General features: G+C 45.0%; 1 non-coding gene and 1 pseudogene across 1 annotated transcript; both read left to right on the top strand.

Moving 5' to 3' along the window:
• The first annotated feature begins 4,363 nt into the window (after positions 1–4,363).
• Positions 4,364–4,467, top strand: LOC114630522. Its single transcript, XR_003712832.1, has one exon. It is a non-coding gene; the product is annotated as a small nucleolar RNA U13 (small nucleolar RNA).
• Positions 4,388–7,274, top strand: LOC114630519 (annotated as a pseudogene).
• The last annotated feature ends 1,355 nt before the right edge of the window (positions 7,275–8,629 follow it).

Here is an 8,629-nt window from a genome sequence, read left to right as displayed (position 1 = left end):
ATCCACCTGCCTCTGCCTCCCAAGAGCCCAGCTGCCTCAAGTCATTTTGCCGTTTTCCAAGGTCATTTATCAGGAATGTTGGAGAGGTGTTAAGCCTTTGGAGTTACTCACAAAGATGATCTCGACCATGTTCCCCAATTAATGTCAACACTGAAGACAACAACAGCCTCTTGACTATACTAGATAGCTCTATATGGCCACGCATCACAGCCCTGCATTTACCGCCCTTGATGTCCTACGTCGTACACAGATGGGTATCACATTGCATTTGACAGATGAGGAAACTGAGACCCAAAGAGGCTTTTCCTCTATACCGTCAGTCTTAAGCCAGTTTTCCCTGCATCCTAATATAGCTCAGGTGCACTGAGCCTCTCTACCCAAAGGGCTCGACACACTGACTCCACCCACTTAAGACCCTAGAAGTAAGATATCTATCATCAGACATCTGACATCTCATTCCATCATGCTGTGAGAAACCACCTCCCTAAAGCTGACCCTCAGTCTAACTAGCTTAGACACCCCAAGGACCCAGGAGAAGCCAATTCCAGTGCTCGGTCCAACTTTCACTCAAGCTGAGAATCACTGAGAGTGCCTCAGACACTCTGGTTCCACCATTTCTGGGCAAGAGAGTGAAGTCACCCCTTCTTATACCAGGTCCCACTGCGACAAGCCTAGCTGGGTCCCAGAAAGCTATGTGTATGTACGTTTATATGTATGTATGTATGTATGTATGTATGTATGTATGTATGATGTATATATCTATGTATGGATGTATGAATGTATGTATGCATATCTGTATATGAATTATATGTGTGTATATGTATGTATGATGTATGTATGTATGTATGTATGTATGTATGTAAACCTGGAGCAACTGTAGGAAGTGGTTTCCTCCCAGAGTTTCTCTCAGCCTCCAGCAAAGCTTGGATGTGAGTTCCTCTAAAAGGCTCCATTGTAGTCAAGTGTGCAGAGTCATCAGGGAAGAGTACGGCAGAGGATTCCATTAAAAGCAACCATCCTTGCCCCATCTTCCCTCTGCTTGCTTCCTCTGGGAGCTCTCACTGGCTGCCTTCCTCCTCTAGCTGTAATATTAAAACAGGCTAAAAAGTAGTCAAAATCATAGCCCTCAGTGTTCCCCGCCCCCACTCACTTCACAGAGGACCCATGTACAACCTGAGACACAAGCGTCCCCACGGTCCATGCTCCTCTTTGAGACAATAACCCTCAAGTTCCATTCTGTCTTCCAAGCGAGAAAACTCTCATCACTCGCTTCTTAAGTACTTCTTAGAATTATACTAGAGCATAGTAGCATGAGAAGATGGCTCAGAGGTTAAGAGCACTGGCTGCTCTTGAAGAGGATCCTAGTTCAGTTCCCAGAACCCTTGTGGTGGCTCACAACCACCAGTAACTCTGGTTCTGGTGGATCTCATGACAGCCTCTGGCCTCCAAGAGCATTTCATGTGTGTGGTGCACTAATACTTTTTCTACACATTATAAAAAATTAAGTAAATATTTTAAAAGGGAAAAGGTTGTGGGGAAAACATTTGGCATACATACATGCAGGTCATAAGGAGCCACAGGAGTGACGGCTAGGTCTGTACCCACAAGCTCACGTCTGAGATGCCCTCAGCCTAGAGGGACACACAAGGCCACACAGGACAGTCATCTGGGTGAAGCCCAGTCTCAGAGTGTACCCTGCCACCTACAAGACAAGCAAGCTTGGAAGCTTGCACAGTACTTGAATCTCTGTTTCTTCGCTCGAGAAAAAAGCAGCAGCCACAACACCTAATTGGTTGTAAAGATCAAGAGATTTGGGAGTTAACCTTTAGCATTTCTATAAGCTGTACCAAAGTGCTTGCTTACGTTCTGTTGTTCAAATAAAGTACAGTAGTATCAAAATCAAAGCAAATAAACAGAAAAGATTAAGAGAGAAAGATATGATGATCTTTGCACAATGCACAGAAGACTCTAAGGCTGGCCTGAGGGACTTGTCACAAAGTCCTCAGTGACTCAGGCAAAGCCACCAACAGGGCCCTTTCAGGTGAGCATCTGTCCAGGTGCAAATCCACTAACCATCACAGGCAATTTTTAGCATAATCATTTCTACAAAACCTGTGAGCAAACAACCCAGACCCCAATATCCATTTCAGGCTAGCTCACAACCACCCCCAGCCTCAAGGAATTTGACAGCCTCTTCTGGACTCTTTGGGCACCTGCACACACATGCTGTGTACCCACATAGACACACACACACATACATATAAATAAAAATTGACATTAAGAGGTACAGCCCCCTTCCTCCATGAACCTTTATTTTTTCCAAAGCATCCTCTCCACCAAGCTTTAAATTTACTCATTTATTCAACAAGGCACTAATGGAAAGCTGCCCTCCCTAGGCTTTTAAAAATCGAATGAAAACAACTACAAGCAGACAGACATGTACAGGTCAAAGCAAATTGCAATGTCGTGGTAGAATTAAAATAGAGCAAAACACAGGCAGATCCATAGGCACACAATATTCCAGCAAAGAAGATCCTACTGAGAACTGAGAAGAAACCAGGCAGGGAGTTGGAAAGGCAGGATGGCCCAAAAAGTTCTGTTGGCTTTGGAACAGTGTGTCTTGTGTAAAGAATCGAACAAAGCTTACTAAAGGATTACCAATTCACCAAAGAAACCAGTTTATGGAGAATTTACAAGACTGTGCTCACACCCTCCTCCTGAGCTCATTTTAATATTCTATATTCATGCTCATAAGCAGCTTAGATGATGGGCAAAGAGGGCCTGGGCTGCTTGCAACATAGTAGAGCCATTTATGACTGTGAGTCAGTGATCCTTCCAAGGTTACAGCTTCCTTCTCCATAAAATGATGTGTTTCAGAATTTGCATCTTTACATGCCAATGATAAGCATACTCAAATGAAAATTTAAGAAAGCAAGCACACTCACATGCCCGCCAAAAAAACACAATGATAAGATACTTGAAGATAACATTTGCCATGTAAGTAAAGAACTCTGTGGTGGTTGATATTGGTTGTCAACTTGACAGGTCCTAGAATCACCTAGTAGGCAAACCTCTGGGCATGTCAATGAGGGAATTATAGACTGAGCTAGTTAAGGTGGAAAAGTCAACTCTAAATGTGGGTGGCATCCTTCTGTGAGCTGTAGTCTTACACCGGACAAAAGGAGGAAATGAACTGAACACAGCAGTGTGCTCTCGTGCTCTCTCTCTCTCTCTCTCTCTCTCTCCCTCCCTCCCTCCCCCTCCTTCTTCTTTTCTCTCTCTCCTCTCCTTCTCTCTCTCTCCTTCTTCTTCTCCTTCTCCTCCCCTCCTCCTCCTCCTCCTCCTCTTCCTCTTCCTCCTCCTCCTTCTTCTTCTTCCTGACAAGCCCTGTTGATGCCTTGAAGCAGTCCCGCACTATATTTTCTTCTAGAAGTTTTATGTCTTACATAGAGTCCTGTGATCAATTTTCTTTGAGACACTTCTTTTGAGACCTGCCACCATGACTGACCCACTATAACAGACCAGACCCGTGAACAGTGAGCCAAAGTAAAACCATTTCTTCTTAAGTTGATTTTTATCAGGTATCTTGTCACCACAGTGAGGGAAGTAACTAACACAGACCTCTGTAATATAGATGTGAAATACTGATGAAACAAAAAAAGGCACAAGGAATGGGTGATCATGAATTGGAAGATCTGATATTGGTAAAATGCCATTATTCAAAACAACTCTAAATTCAATGCAAAATGCAATCCCCATCAAAGTCCCACCAAAGAGACTTCTCAGAGCTAGAAAAGTTAATGCCAGCATTCATACAAAGGCATGACAGACTTCAAATAGCCAAATTCTGAACAGAATCAAAGTCTAGAAGAATCAGAGTATTTGATTTTAAACCATAGCAATGCTATAAAAAAAAAGCCACTATCATGAACATCAACACATAGATCAATAGGGGATGATTGAAACCCTAGAAAGCACCGATGCATCCACCCCCGACAACTGATCTTCAATACAACTGCCAAAATATGTATTGGAGAAAAGAGGATCTGTTCAATAAGCAGTGATAGGAAAACCAGATGTCCATAAAAAAGCACAACGGAGCTCAACTCAAAGCTACCAATGGTAGCTCCGGGATGATGGCAAAAGCAACTTCTTACTGAACCTGTGTGTGTGTGTGTGTGTGTGTGTGTGTGTGTGTGTGTCTCAGAGGGCTGCTGTCTGTCCTCTTTTTCTATCATATGGGTCCCAACTCAGGTCATCGGCCTTAGCAGCAAGTCTTTTACCTGCTGAGCATCTGACCCAGCCACAGCAATGACGAACTCCAAAAGTACGGGGAGCAACAGCAAAAACTCGACAAGTGGAGTCCTTTCTTTGGTTCATAAGCATGATGCTTGAATGTTCACACTTTTGAGTGGCATGTGTCGCCTACAAACCTTGTTACCACACAGGAACAATACCCATCTGATGTAGAGTAGGGCAGGGGGAGTTAAAAAAAGAAAAAGATAAAAGAAAAGATAAAAAAAGAAGAAGGAAATGACTGATGGAGTCATTTCAAACTGAAAAAGTGTCTGGTCGGCAAAGGAAACAAAGAATGAGAAGACAGTTTACAGAGTGGGAAAGGAGATGTGCATTTGTCCATCTGAAAGAGGACCGGTGTCCAGAATACACAGGGACTCAAATAACCAACAGCTGAAAAAGTAATCCAGCCCCAAACAGGCAAATGGCCTGAATACACACTTCATTAAAATAATATATTAACAATGTGATGTATTATTTATAAAACACCATCAGCATGACTAATCAAGAAAATGCAAATCAAAACCACAATAAGACATCGTCTTACCCCAGCTGGAATGAAATGGAAAGGATAAAAATATGAGCAGATAATAAATGCTACCCGCCATGAGAAAAATGGAGAACTCATATGTTAATGAAGTTACTATGGAAAACTACATGGAGGTGCCTCAGAAAACTAGAAATACACCTGCCATGTATCCCAGATGCCCCTAGGTACATCTGCAAAGGAGACAAAATGCTGAGGAAGTACCAGGTCATACTCATGCAGCACCGCTAAGCTAGTATACGGAGTTCCCCACAGCCGTCACTCATGGATAAACAGGTTAGGAAAAGGCAGTATATATACACAATGGAATGATAGTCAGCCGTGAAAAAGAATGAAATTCTGATATTTGTGGCAACCTAGATGGAGCACAGTGTTAAATAAAAGAAATCATGCACTCCATCCTCTCACTCACATGTGAGAGTTTACCAAATTGGTTTCATAGAAACATGGAGTAGGACGTGTCCCGCGCTTGGCGCAGCAGGAAGCAGTCGGACGCGGCCCGAATTCCCGGTGCCGGTCTCGGCCCCAAGTCTTCTCCGGCTTCTCGAAGGGCAGGCTTGTGCTCTGGTGTTTCCAGGGTGTGAGCGACTCGTGCACCAGGCCCGTGAACGCGTTGATTCGTTCCGTACTGCTGCAGGAACCGGGAGGTAACAACTCTTTCACTCATGAGGCCCTCACACTCAAGTATAAACTGGACAACCAGTTTGAGCTGGTGTTTGTGGTTGGCTTCCAGATTCTCACACTGACCTATGTAGACAAATTGATAGATGATGTGCACCAGCTGTTCCGGGATAAGTATCTCACAGAAATCCAGCAACAGAGTGCTTTAAGTCTATTGAATGGCACTTTTGATTTCCAAAATGACTTCCTGCGGCTTCTTCATGAGGCAGAGGAGAGCAGTAAGATCCGTGTTCCCACTACCATGAAGAAATTTGAAGATTCTGAAAAAGCTAAGAAACCTGTGAGGTCCATGATTGAAACACGGGAGGAAAAGACCAAGGAAAAAGCAAAAGAACAACAAAAAAACGGGGGCCAAAAAGGAAGGTTCTGATGGCCCTTTGGCTACCAGCAAAACAGCCTCTGCAGAAAAGTCGGGTCTTCCAGTGGAACCTGAGAATGGAGAACTTTCCAAAGAGGAGCTGATACGTAGGAAGAGAGAGGAGTTCATTCAGAAGCATGGGAAGGGTCTAGACAAATCCAGTAAATCTACAAAGCCAGATATTCCAAAGGAGAAGGGCAAAAAAGCGCCCCGGGTGTGGGAACTAGGTGGTTGTGCTAACAAGGAAGTCTTGGATTACAGTACTCCCACCACCAATGGAACTCCAGAGGCAGCCCTTTCTGAAGATATCATCTTGATTCGAGGAACTGGGCCTGGGGGGGCAGCTTCAAGATCTGGACTGCAGCAGCTCAGATGATGAAGGGGCCACTCAAAATACCAAACCTAGTGCTACCAAGGGAACTCTGGGTGGCATGTTTGGGATGCTGAAGGGTCTGGTGGATTCCAAGAGCTTGAGTCAAGAAGACATGGAATCTGTGCTAGACAAGATGTGTGACCATCTGATTGCTAAGAATGTGGCTGCTGACATCGCTGTCCAGCTCTGTGAATCTGTTGCCAACAAGTTAGAAGGGAAAGTGATGGGGACATTTAGCACTGTGACCTCAACAGTCAAGAAAGCTCTACAGGAGTCTCTGGTGCAGATCCTGCAGCCACAGCGTCACGTAGACATGCCCCGGGATATCATGGATGCCCAGCGTCACCAGCACCCTTATGTTGTGACCTTCTGTGGTGTTAATGGAGTGGGCAAGTCTACGAATCTCGCCCAAGATTTCCTTTTGGCTTTTAGAGAATGGCTTTAGTGTCCTAATTGCTGCCTGTGACACATTTCGGGCTGGGGCTGTTGAGCAGCTTCGTACACACACCCGGTGCCTGACTGCCCTCCATCCCCTGGAGAAGCATGGTGGCCGTGCGATGGTGCAGTTGTTTGAAAAAGGCTATGGCAAGGACGCTGCAGGCATTGCCATGGAAGCCATTGCCTTTGCATGTAACCAAGGCTTTGATGCCGTGCTGGTGGACACTGCTGGCCGCATGCAAGACAATGCCCCTCTGATGACTGCCCTGGCCAAGCTCATCACTGTCAATACACCTGACTTGGTGCTGTTTGTGGGGGAGGCCTTAGTAGGCAATGAAGCTGTGGACCAGCTGGTCAAGTTCAACAGAGCCTTGGCTGAACATTCTATGGCTCAGACACCTCGGCTCATTGATGGCATTGTTCTTATCAAATTTGACACCATTGATGACAAGGTGGGAGCTGCTATTTCTATGACATACATCACGAGCAAACCCATTGTCTTTGTGGGTACTGGCCAGACATACTGTGACTTACGCAGTCTCAATGCCAAGGCTGTGATGGCTGCCCTCATGAAGGCTTAATGTGGCTCTTGCCTAATACCAAATCGCCGCCTGCCCCAAGTCCCTATTCCTGTATCTAGAATGTGCTTTAGAGTATATGAGCAGCTTGTCTTCAGTGTAGTACAAGGGCAGTCGGGAGCTTTGGAGACTTGCTGCTCCTTCTAACCCAGCCCTTTGTTCAACCCTACCGCCTCCTGCAAGGAGGGCCTAATCATGTTACAATCACTGGCCAGTGACCCTCCCTCTTCCCCTTCACTCTGCCTACAGACTCCATAGACTCCATATCATAGCTTTGACCAGTGGTTGGAAAACCCAACAGCTGGAGTGTCGCTAACTAGTGTGATCGCAGAGCCATGGTGAGATAAGGAGCAGTTTGAGGTCCCAGCTCTAATGGGTTACTTCTGGAGCCAGCTCTGGATCTTAATGGCACCTATCTAGAATACAGCTTCTGGGTCCCTGGTGCCAGGATGACAGCCACCTCACTGTGGCAGTGATGGTGACCTATTCTTAATTGCTGCTGATTAAAAATCTGGTAATGAACTCCACACCCGATTGTTGCCCCCAAAGCATCAGTTAGGCCTTGTTACAAATGAGTGAAAGGTGAGTGCCCACTTCTCTCAGAAACAAAAGAGAGCAGAGTTGCCTTCCAACCTGTCCCTGCTCCCAAAATCCAGATGGAAGCTTTGCATGTTTACCTTCCTGGGAGAAAACCAGTTGTTAGAGGGATTATTGTTGTTCCGTACCCCACCCCACCCAACCCTTCGCCTCCTGAGCAGGTTCTGGCTTTTCCTCATTCTCTTCTACAGTGCCTGGTAGACAAGTGCTACATTGAAGAACACAAACCTCTTGTTGAGACTTGTCCTGTAGTTTGGTATTACAGATGTGCTACTAGTGCAGTAAGGTGAAGGCTGTCTGCCCAGAAAAATATGTAATTTATATAAGAAAATAAATTTCATAAAGAAATTGCCTCTTAGGTTTATATTATTTTATATAGGACTTAAAATTAAAATGCTAACTCATAAAAAAAAAAGAAAAAGAAACATGGAGTAGAATATGGATTACTGGGGTAGAGAGGTGAGGGAGGAGATGAAGCTAGAAAAGCCTATTTGTAGCCACAGAACTTCAGTTAAATGGAGGGTCAGCCCTGGAGCACTGCTACTTTGAGGAATATTGAAGTTCATGATTATGGTGTCTCCAAAACAGATAAACAATGGGTTTTAAAGGTTGCTGAGACAAAGAAATGATTGAAGAGATAGCTCAGTGGTTTAGACCATTTGCTGTTCTTCCAGAGCACCTGGGATCAGTTCCCAGCAGTGATGCTCACAACCACTTGTAATTCCATCTCCAGGGGATCTGACACCCTCTTCTGACCTCTG

The sequence above is a fragment of the Grammomys surdaster genome, unplaced genomic scaffold (assembly GCF_004785775.1).
Source record: "Grammomys surdaster isolate TR1022 unplaced genomic scaffold, NIH_TR_1.0 340, whole genome shotgun sequence".
In the NCBI taxonomy this organism is placed as follows: domain Eukaryota; kingdom Metazoa; phylum Chordata; class Mammalia; order Rodentia; family Muridae; genus Grammomys; species Grammomys surdaster.
Note: the sequence above shows the minus strand (reverse complement) of the source record. Positions and strands in the feature narration are given on the sequence as shown.